An 11,671-nucleotide genomic window follows, 5' to 3' on the forward strand; every position below is an offset into this window, starting at 1 on the left:
AGGATAATGCACCATGTCACAAAGCTCAAATCATCTCAAACTGACTTCCTGAACATGACAATGAGTTCACTGTACTCCAATGGCCTCCACAGTCACCAGATCTCAATCCAATATAGCACCTTTGGGATGTGGTGGAACGGGAGATTCGCATCATGGATGTGCAGCCGACAAATCTGCAGCAACTGCGTGACGCTATCATGTCAATATGGACCAAAGTCTCTGAGGAATGTTTCCTCGTTGAATCTATGCCACGAAGAATTAAGGCAGTTCCGAAGGCAAGGTGTAGCTTATAAAGTGGCCGGTAAGTATATTTATATATAATATATATAATAGATATATTGTAAAATATATGGATTGTAAAATAATGTTATACTGTATATATATACACTGTATATATATAATCTTGATATATACTTATGAATCGATTTCAAAATCACAGTTTCAGGACAGCATCATTGTGAAGGTAAAAACTGAAGGTCAAAAAAACTCAAAAAAGACTTGAGTTATGAAGTACTTGAACAGCCATGTGAATTAGGCTGTGATCTATTATGTAAGCACTGACATGACATTTTCTTTGCTGTCAGATGTCTGCACTCTCATTCCAGTTGGTGGGATTAAATTTAGTGGCTGTGCGAGACGGAATGGAATTGGATCCGGTAACTGTCCCTCCCAAAAGACGCAGAAAGGAGCAGACAGCAAGTGTGTTGATTAGAATGACCAATGACATAAATTTCACACTCAAACATGCACACACAAGGGTTGTGCACAGACACATACGAAAGATGTACACACACCTCAAGCACAAACCACCCTAACATCACAGATCAGTCCAGCTCAGGGAAGGAAATCTATCCCTCTTCATCCTTATGCTTTCACTCCTCTCCCGTTTCCCAACCAAGGCTGTAATTACAGCTCTCCACTCCTAATCCCCACCCCCTTGTGACATTTTCCTTGCCATTTTCATCCACATTCTTCCAACGTCGCACCGTGAAGATGTGCCCCTGCATCCCGGATCAATCACCCAGCAATATTTCTGGATTACAGATACGTAAGGCTGCTGCAGGATCGGACGAGAATGGGAAATTGTTTGACGCAGGATTGAAGTCAGGGCGGGAGATAAACATGGAGAAACCAGCGAGGAAGAGCTGACCTCCAGCTGTTTTAGGTTTAGGTGCCTCGTATACAGAAGAACCTCCTTACCCGAAACTCCGGTGAAATGATGGTTGTTTGGTTTGACTGAGGTGTGGATGAATGCTTGGATGGATATGCATGAAAACTGCTCTTTGATCAATACGAGTGGTTCATTAATCTTTGCCACAAGATAACACTAGAATCGCACACGATGTTTACTCACAGCATGATCCCTAAACTATGGGTTTCCTCAGCAGTAGACAGTGAAAGTAGAATGTACTTCATGTCTTCAGGTAAAGATGATGGACTTCTGTAACTGAGAAACACTCCACCTCCCCATCACCCCGACCCTAAACTTAATATAATCGACCCTAAACAGGAATAATCTGTTGAGGAGCGTGGATGTCTTGCTGATCACAGATCATGTGTCAATAAAAGGTAATAATGAGTTGAATGATTTTGAGTGGGCGGCACAGCTCACATGTGTTTGCATGAGCAACAAAAAATTACTTCACTGGTTGTGTTGTAAAAGAAATAACTGAGCACAATAACTTGCCCTACACTAGTGGATGTAGCCATGTTTTTGTCCCTTTTACTTAGGATTTTACAAAGAGTCAAAAGATAAGCAGCCACCCAAGAGGATGCGAAAATTATCACTAAAGTCTTGCAGTCTTTCAAGGTAAAACCCACTGGATTTGAGACCTGCCTCAGTCACTAGTTAATATGCAGAAAGCAAAGTGAATAACAGCAGGGATTATTCCCCTAGAGCGAGTTCTTATTTTGGATGCGTCTATGTATTTTTCACTTCTCATTCACAAATGTTCCTGTGGCAAAACCCAATGAGGAAATTACAAAAAATAAAAATAAACAAGCTCTAAACTTATGTAAAGAATAATAACTATAAATTCTATTCTATTCAAATATAATGTATATATCAACTATTCAAATGTACAACACAACCACATGGATATCAGCAATTAAAACTAAAATTATCGAGGCGAATGTGTCATCTCAATTAAAGATGTCATATAATGAGATATGTAGATGCCTTTGAGTTGTTAATGGTTACCATCCAGGCCAACTTGGGAGCTTATTTCAGCTTTTTAATCTTTCACAGTACTCCATATGTGTCAATTTTACAAGGGCTGACACAATCATGATATTTTGCTGACAATTAATTGGAGTACAAATTATTGTGATTAATTAACTTGTTTCCTTTGTTGTTCATTTTATTAGTCTATAATAGCGTAATAATATACACTAACATTATGATGAAGAGCTTTGTATTGACATTGAACATTGGAACATAAAATGTTGGGTAGACACCCACAGCAAAGGAAAATTCAAGATGAGATATACTTTATATCAAATTTACATCTCCTAGACAAAAATTATCAATTGTCAAGACCAAAGAGAGATTTTGGGCATTTTCTCATTCATCTCAATTGTCACACCTGAGAAATATACAGCACATGGTTCAGCCTCACAGTGATCACTGTGTGAGTTCTCCAAATTGTTTTACAGGTGTCTAATTTCTAGAGTCTCAGCTAAAAGAAAAATTAGAGTTGTGCAAGCTCTCATAAGAGTCTCAATACAATACCAACAGCGTTCCCATAATCATGAGACTGTTAAGCCCCTTTCGCACATGCAGTCTATCCCTGAAATATACATAACATTTCCTGCCTAGGGTGATGTGATTGGGAGCAGGGATTGATATTCTGGGAAATCTGTTCTGGCAATTTCCCACCTCAAGACCTTCCGGGACAATGCCGGTACGGCTGTGAATGGAAGCAATAACATTGCCGGAACAAGCATATAAAGTAGGGGTGGAGCCGAATACTTTATTGACAAAGCACAAAAAGTGGGTTTTTATGAACATGAAATATAAAAAAAAAAAGTATTTGGGAAGGAAAAAAACATTCAGAAAAATGGCAAGTCTGATCTGAACCGTGGAGCTCGGCTGCAAAGACGAGAAACTGAAACACGTCCACTCTCTAGGGAGACAGGTGTTTATATTCTTATATTGTATTATTTTTCCAACTAAAAATTCCACTTAGACCTGAGACGTGTCTTTTAGAGTTAGGGGTGTGGTTATGGCAGATGCGCCGTTTATTCAGTCTGATCAGCATATCTCTAAGGAACAACTTGTAAATGGGGGGGATGGTAGCTCAGGCGGTAGGGCTGGTGGTCTAGTCATCTAAAGGTTGCAGGTTGGATCCCAGGCTCCTCCTGCTAGCATGCTGTAGTGTCCTTGAGCAAGACACTTAACCCCTAATTGCTCCTGATGGCTGCGTCCGTCGCTGTTTGAACAATTGTAAGTCGCTTTGGATAAAAGCGTCTGCTAAATGACTAAATGTAAATGTTTTTTGGTTCCATGTTTAATTGTCTCACCCGTGGTGAATCTCCACCTCTTGGAGTAGTGATTAGTTGTCTATAGACCATAACATGATAAATAGTTCTCCAAAGAGCGGGGTTTGTGGTGGTTCTCTATAACCAAAAACTGTGCCTTTGTCATTCTACAGGTGATCCACAGGACAGAGTTATTGCAGCGGTTCTTGATGATTTAAGAATTAATAAAGAGTTGCATTGCAGGTTGAGAACTTGAACTCCACTTGCAGACTAACTCTGTCCTGGATGCAATGGCATACAAATACTCTTTGTTGTATGCCCAGCATGCTGACAGCACAGGTAAAAAAAAAAAAAAAAAAAAGATCACACTGATTAAATAACATTTGGGTTATTGCGTCCATGGAACTGGCTCTGTCCCGGCTCCGTCAGTGGAGGGAGCTGAGTCCATCTGGGAGGGGCAGGGAATCGGGAAGTGAAGTGCTGGTCTCTGAGAGCCAGGAAAATCACAAAACCGATTCAGATTGCACGTCTGTTGCCGAGAGATTGTCCAAACAATCGCATCTACACTGGAACGGACTGTCACTTGTGCCATCTATTCTGATATTATCATGGCATGTGTGAAAAGGCGCAAGAAGGAAATGTTCCGGAATGTAGAAGCATGTGTGAATAGTGAAAATAGCTTGCGGTGCCGGAAAGGTTATGCTGGTAATTTACCAGGGGCTTTAAAGGCAATCAATTTATGTAAACATAATGTACCAGATATATGGTTTATTTACATCAAGTATGTGCAATTTACAGAACCTTTAGTTAATTTCACACACAATTCATATAATTAAATATACATTCTTAGTTCCAACACCATTGAGTACATACGTAAAGGGTGTTTGGGAAATGAGCTCTAAAAACAATGCCAGGCACACAGTAGATGTCAAGTCAAGGAAAACACACTTGACAAATACAGGCTCAAAGGTAACTATAACTGTGCTGACGGAGGTTTCCAATAGGGGCACAACATGAAAGCATGTACCATTTGTTACAATATCTTTCAAATTCAAATACATTTTGACTGTACAACAACAAATTTGGTATACAGCCTTGCACGATTGAGATATCAGAAAATTGGCCATAACTCATTAAAGTCCCTGTAAAGCAAAAATAAATGTGTTTTAAGATTGTCACACCACAGAAAAATGTGTTATTAAACAGTCAGCCAAATTTTAATGATTAAAAAAATTGCCAAGTATATAAAATTTGCTTTCAAAACCATGAAAAAAAGGCATTATGAAACCATGCCCAATCACATTAATCACATCAAACATTTACATTGGAGTAAATTCCATGTTTAAATATTCCTTTGCTGAACCCAGTCCCCAGTCCTGTGTCTCTACTTGCTCACCTTAGAGCGCTGTTGTCTGGCTGTGGGACTCCTCTCCCTGCTTGGTCATCTTTTGCAAGACAGGTCGGGGCTCCGCAGCCTGCTAGCATGCTGTTAATGCTAACCAAACCCTGCGTGGTCAAACCAACAAGATGGTTCAGCGTCCAGCCCAGGCGTCCGTGGCATGAGTTCACGGTCTCCCTAAAGACACCTTTTACTCCAGGTAAAAAACAGCAATTTATCCCAAACTCCAGGCTGTTAGCTTAGCTTATTTCACCACTGCTCTGTTTCCGACCTGGACCGGTGCCCCCCTCTTCATATAGTGTGAGGGGAGGGGCCATGAAAAGTATGGCCAGCTCTGATTCAGGCCCACACAAAAAATCTGGAGCACAAAAACAGTTTAACAGTCTAACTCCACAATCAGCACCACAACAATCATTTTTGATAGTCTTTTTGCATATTTTCAGCAAATACTTTCTCACATGTATAATGTGTTTAGAAACCAATTTCTGAATTGACGTGACAGGGACTTTAATCATTTGTCCAGTCATCATGAATCTTAGGAGATTCAGTCCTTCAGTCCGTGTTAGGGAATAGGTCTCCCAAAGCATTTTGAGCCTGCCCCACAAGGGGCAGCAAAAAAGCAACAAACGTTTATCTGAAAAACCTGGTGGACAAAATTTGACCAAATTTAGTAAACATGTTCTGGGGGCAAGTATTAACCAAAATCTGAAGTGCAATATTGATTGGTGGATGGGGCCATGGCCTATTCATCATCTTCTACCTTTACCTAATTTTGCATGAGCTGGAACGAGCAAGAGACATGAAACCTGGCACCATAACTACAAATGATGTGCAAATGCTTCCCCAAAAATATGATCCCTAACATCCTGATCGTGGCGCTATAATGAACAGCCAAAAAAGTTAAACGAGTGAAATTTGACTCCCGTCTCCAACTCAATGTGCTCTATAAAAAAGCTTCTTGGATCATAAAACTCCACCATGATGGATTTTTTGCTAATTTGCGTAACGTGAAAAACAGTAATATAAATAGCCTTTTGGTTCTGTTTTTGGACTTTTCAATTTTTTGGTATTTTGACTGTATCAACACCAAATTTGGTATACACCATTGCAACATTAAGGAAGCACACTCAGGCATTTTTTATGAAAATAAAGGACCCATAGTGGTGTGTCCTTTTAACTTAACCCTAAAAAGAAGAACTGGCATTCATATACTGCCAGTTCTTGTGTACGGTTATTGTGTCTTATTTGTCAAAATAACTCATTTTTGAATGATTTTGTATTCCAGCCTACATCCTGAGATGTGCCTTGGAAGGTTGGACAGGAATCGATGAAACAAAACTGAAGAAAGCTTTCATCGTCAAGTGCCACAAAGCCTGCCACAAAGAGTCGTGACTTGCTTTCTCTCTCTCTCTCACACTTTCTCTCTTACTCTTACTCTCTCTTACTCTTTGGCTATGTTCACACTGCAGGCCAAAGTGGCCCAAATTCGATTTTTTTTTTGTGTAACTCAGATCATTTTTTTTCACAACATTGTGAACAGCACGAATCACATGGAATTTGATCTTTTCAATTGGAATTTGAGACCTGCAGCACACAAAATGTTGGGACCGGGGACGCACACATGTGTGTGTGTGTCCTCTGAGGGAGCAATCGGGGAGCAATTTGCACACATTGTGTTTAAATTTAATTTTACCACATTTTCTTATTGAACGAAACAAAAAAGCTCCGTGCCCCTGTCTGGATTTGAATATTTCATCTGCGAGCTTGAGCTGAGGTACATAGTCCTACGGTGCCCAACAACCATCATTCCTTTGCCTGCCATGTGTACTTCCGTACGACAGCGTGCTGCGTGTGACGTCTTTCTTACTTCTGCACATGCGGGTCAGTTCAGGTTCAGGATGGGGACCAGTTCACACTGGAATCTGATACTGGCCACATTGAAAAAATAATGAGAACCGCCACACAAAAAAAATCTGATCTGAGCAATAAATCCGAATTGAGCACTAAGGCCTGCAGTGTGAATGTAGCCTTACTAGGGGCGGGAAATATGGCAAAAAAATCAAATCATGATTTTTTTTCAGGCGATTTTTGATCTTAACACGATTCTTTTTCATGTTGGTTTTGAAGACTTTTTTGGAAGTTACAGTACAACCAAACCAATTTCCTTAATTAACAATAACAGACCATTTAGTCCCCCCTGCCAACATGTGAAATATAAGAGTACTGGTAAGTTTTGCCTGCCTGCTGAATAAGAACTCGGCAACACCAGCACATATTTTCTCCACTGCGCGTCCGCATCCCCATTTCTCCTAACAAAACAAATAGAATAACAATGGTACTTTGACTTACGAGTTTAATTTGTTCCGTGACAGAGCTCTTAATTGAATCTGCTCATATAGCAAATCAATTTTCTCCATTGAAATTAATTGAAATGCCATTAATCCATTCCAGCCTCCAAAAAAACCACCCCAATTTTTTTTTGTTACGTGTTTTTAAATAAGATAATTTATTGCTGAACTTAATTGCTACAATTTATTATATTTTTTTTCACTTCACTTTTGCTTTACTTAAAGAAAAAAAAAATCACAAAACACAAAAGAGATGCTTCAAGGTCATGTAACCACGTGAAGTGAACGAGTGAGACGCGGGATGCTGGCCGGATTCGCTCGCCACTCCGACTTGTGGCAGTACCTGAAGCTCGCTCCTCGTAGCTCACATTTTTGCTCACAAATCAATACAAAAAACGACGGAACGACGGCTCGTAACCCGGAAAACTCGTATGTTAGTGCACTCGTAAATCAAGGTACCACTGTAAGTTTGTTTTATTTTAGGTTTTTTTATTTCCATTTACTAATTGAAAAAAGAAAAAAAAATAAAGCCCCATGCCTCGCCCCACCCCGTTCCTATGGGCAGTGAATTTTCCTCAACTTAACTGGTGGAAACGTACATGATTAGATTTTTCTTTAGTGCAACATTTCTACTTGGTTGCAATTACCTTGCCACTCGGATGAAAACATATAATTATGGAATCTATTGATTATGCAAAATGAGCCCCATGAACTCAAATAATAGTGATATGGTGATTATGTTGTGATTTTGACAGCTCTGTAGCTAGTGTAGAATTTTTCTGTATTAAAAAAAGGGTTCCTAGTCATAGACTGTGGTGGTATTTTTTGCAAAAAATTCATACTCGTGTTATCAATTTGTTCTTTGTGAAGGCTTTTCTGAAGATTGCAGTCAGTTTGCTCGACACTTACTGACAAAGATACTTGGTGTAAATTGCACTAAACGCTGAATGGCCTAATGTAATGTAACACAACATACCTGTTGTGTATGTGGCCTATTTACAAAACTTACTATGTTATTAAAAACACAGGAGAAGGGAACTAAGTATTATGGTTCATTACTGGTTGAATCCAAACTTCACACACGCACACAGATCAATACACGCCTAATAGCGCATGCACCGACGTGTTACTAAAACATAAAGTAGTCCCTTATTATAATGTAGGCTATACGGTACACTCCTCCCTTTTTATTTTAATTGTGCAACAACCCTTTTTTTGTTTACTGGGGCACTATACTAAACAAATATGTTTACTTAGTAGCTTAATAATATCTGTAGCTTATAATATATGACAAACCTTTTTTTTTACTTTTGGTCTAAGACCTATTTAGAACTCAAGTCTCTGGGAGATCTCCTCTGCCTCCTCTGCCAGTCTCTACAGGCACATCAGGTTTGTCATCAGCACTGATGAGCCTTATCTGTAGATAAGGCTGATGTTGTCACATCAAGAGTGTGTGTTTCTGTCAGGTGAGTCGGGGCAAGCTGTTGTGTTTTTCACCTGAGCATCCAGGATTTGGTCCACATGACGTCTCCATAAGTTCTCTCCCACCTCCACTGAATATACATTAGTGGCCTGTCTTTCATGGAAATTGTACCTGGCTGCCACTTTTCAGTCCAGTAATCATGTGCAAGAACTGTGCAAGACTGTCCCACACTGAAGCTCAGTGTTGACTTAGCATTCAAGTGTTTGAACCGTACATCTGGTTTAAGTAGGTCCATGTGGGACCTCAGGTTCCTGTTCAGAAACATCATTGCTGGAGTCTGATTAGTGGCTGCATGTACTGCATTACGATAGGCAAGGGGGAAGTTGTCTATCTTGTTCCAGTGGTCAATGTTCGCTTTCCATTGCTTTAATGGCTTTATTAATTGTCTGCACAAATCTTTCTGCCAAGCCATTTGTGGATTGATGGTAAGGGGCAAATGTTAAGTGCTTGATTCCATTGTTTTTCACAAAACTTTGGAATTCTTCAGAGACAAATTGTGGTCCATTGTCTGTGCAAATTTGTCCTGGCATGCCATTCCTGGCGAACGTGGTCCTCAGAACTGTAATGGTCTTTTCCAATGTGGTTGTCTTCATTTTAATGACCTCTGGCCATTTGAAATGTGCATCAATGGCAATTAAAAAGATAAGAGTCCATGAATGGTCCAGCAAAGTCGATGTGCACTCGTCGCCATGGTGATGAGGGCCACTCCCACGGATGGAGAGGGGCTTGTGGTGGTGTGTTCTGGTTCTTTTGACATCCAGAGCAGTTCTTGGTCAAGTCCTCAGTCTGTTTATCGATTCCTGCCCACCACACATAGGCCTGGGCAAGACTTTTCATCTTCACGGTACCCAGGTGCCTTTTGTGCAGTTCCTCCAGCACTCTGGTACATAGCTTGGGAGGAATCACAACTCGTGAACCACACATTAGTATTCCCTGACACACTGACACCCCGACACTCCTTTCTCACTGAGAAAGCTTGAAACAGTGTGTTACCACGCGTTGGCCATCACTTTACCGTGATGGTTACCGTCATACACTTTTGACAACATAGGATCATTGCATGTTTCTCTTTCAATGAGCAATGGTCATTGAAAGAGAAACATCACTGGTTCGTCACTGGTAATTGTTCAATTATTGTTGTGTGAAATGCCTCTGCTGAATCTATTTTTGTAGTTATCTCTGAAGTCGGCAGTGGTAAACATGACAAACCATCTGCGTTGCCATGTTGCTTGGTCCCCTTGTGTTCAATTGTCATACATGTGACCTCCTAGGAAAAGAGACCATTGCTGCAGCCTTTGTGCTGTCATCACTGGAACGCCTTTTCTTGGTCTAAAGGTGCGAACTGGAGAAGGCTGGTTCTTCCTTAGACTGCTGGGACAAGGGAATCTGCCAGTAGCCCTTGGTTAAATCCAGTGTCATAAAAAAACGAGCCGTACCAAATCGGTCGAGAAGCTCATCGACATTCACCTTCTGGTAACATTCGGTACACAGAACTGTACCGACCCATCGGGCTGACTCACTAGCACAATGGGGCTGGACCATTCGCTCGTAGATTCCTCTATAACCCCCATGTCCAGCATGACCTCTAATTGCTGGGAGCACACTTTGACCCCCGAGGTCATTTCCACATGGTGGAGTTTGAGGGGCGTACGGCCGGGCAGGGGAGACGACACGTTGGTAAAGTGCTGCTGCAGCACCGCAACGTCCATGCTCTGGCAAGAGGAGTGAGATGGTCACTTAAATGGGCCACGGTGCGATCTGTTGGCTTTGGACCCTCCGGCCCCCTCCATTTTCTTGGGCCTTCCCTCCATTGTTTTCGGAGGTTTAGGTGGTAAATTTGGGCAGACCCCCACGTCTATGCCTTCGTCCTCATAATCGACCTCCCCCACGTGTTGGTTAGGATTTCCTTCGGAATCTTGACCCGGGGGATGATCTGAAACAACGCCTGCACCACATTTTTGGCCGTAATACTGCGCACTCCTACTTGGTATCTTGTCGCGTAGTCCACTAGGACTAACACAAATCGAAAGCCCCGAGCACTACGGTCTAATGGCCCGATGAGATCCATAACAAATGAAGTCCTGAGCAAGGGGAGGGGCCTCAACGGTGCCTTGGGAATAGCCGGTGGATTCACCAGCTGACACTCGGGACAGGAAGCACAAGCGCCGCCTCACGTCCGCCCAGATGCCCGGCTAGTAGAAAGGGGCCATTATCCGCTCGAGTGTTTTCTTGTGTCCTAGGTGACCGGCCTTTGGGTTATAATGAGTAGCCTGGAAGACTAAATACCGACGGCTTTTAGGGACTAACAATTGGGTAACCTCTTCTCCTGACTGAGCGTCACGGTTCACTCGTTATAATCTATCCCTTTTCACCGCAAAATACGGGTGAGTGAGCGTGGCATCCGGACACACTAACACGCCATCGATTTTATCTAAGGCCCCACAAAGCGTATATTACCGCGACTGTTCCAGAGGAAAGTCCTCCATGGGATGGACTGGGGGTTCCGGGGAGGTTTCCACCTCGGGACCCCCTGCTCCGCTCTGGTGACTTCTGCCCTTGCGACCTCTGCGTCACCGTGCACCGCGCAACACTCACATACACCTACAGCTGTGAGCGCACCCCCCCTATTTCTTTCATTCAGACATCGAAACATGGCCAATTTATACCCAAAATCAGGGGATGGGACAGGCGGGAACTAACCACAGCCTTTACCATATGCCTTTTCCCCTTATAGCCAATTTCGAGCCACACTTTCAGATATGTGTGAATATCCCCATGCACACAACAAATCTCCACCCAAGATGCTGCTACCAAAGCCCCGGGTACGAACCAGGTGTTTCTGAATTATCGTCTGCGAGCAGCCCGAGTCCAGCAAAGCCTGATATCTTCCCCCTTGTAACCTTTCTGGCACACAGTAGGCCCCTTCTCGACCTCGGGGGAGGGATCCGGTCGACCGGCGAC

This window comes from Zeus faber, assembly GCF_960531495.2.
Source record: "Zeus faber genome assembly, chromosome: 3".
NCBI classification, from domain to species: Eukaryota; Metazoa; Chordata; class Actinopteri; order Zeiformes; family Zeidae; genus Zeus; species Zeus faber.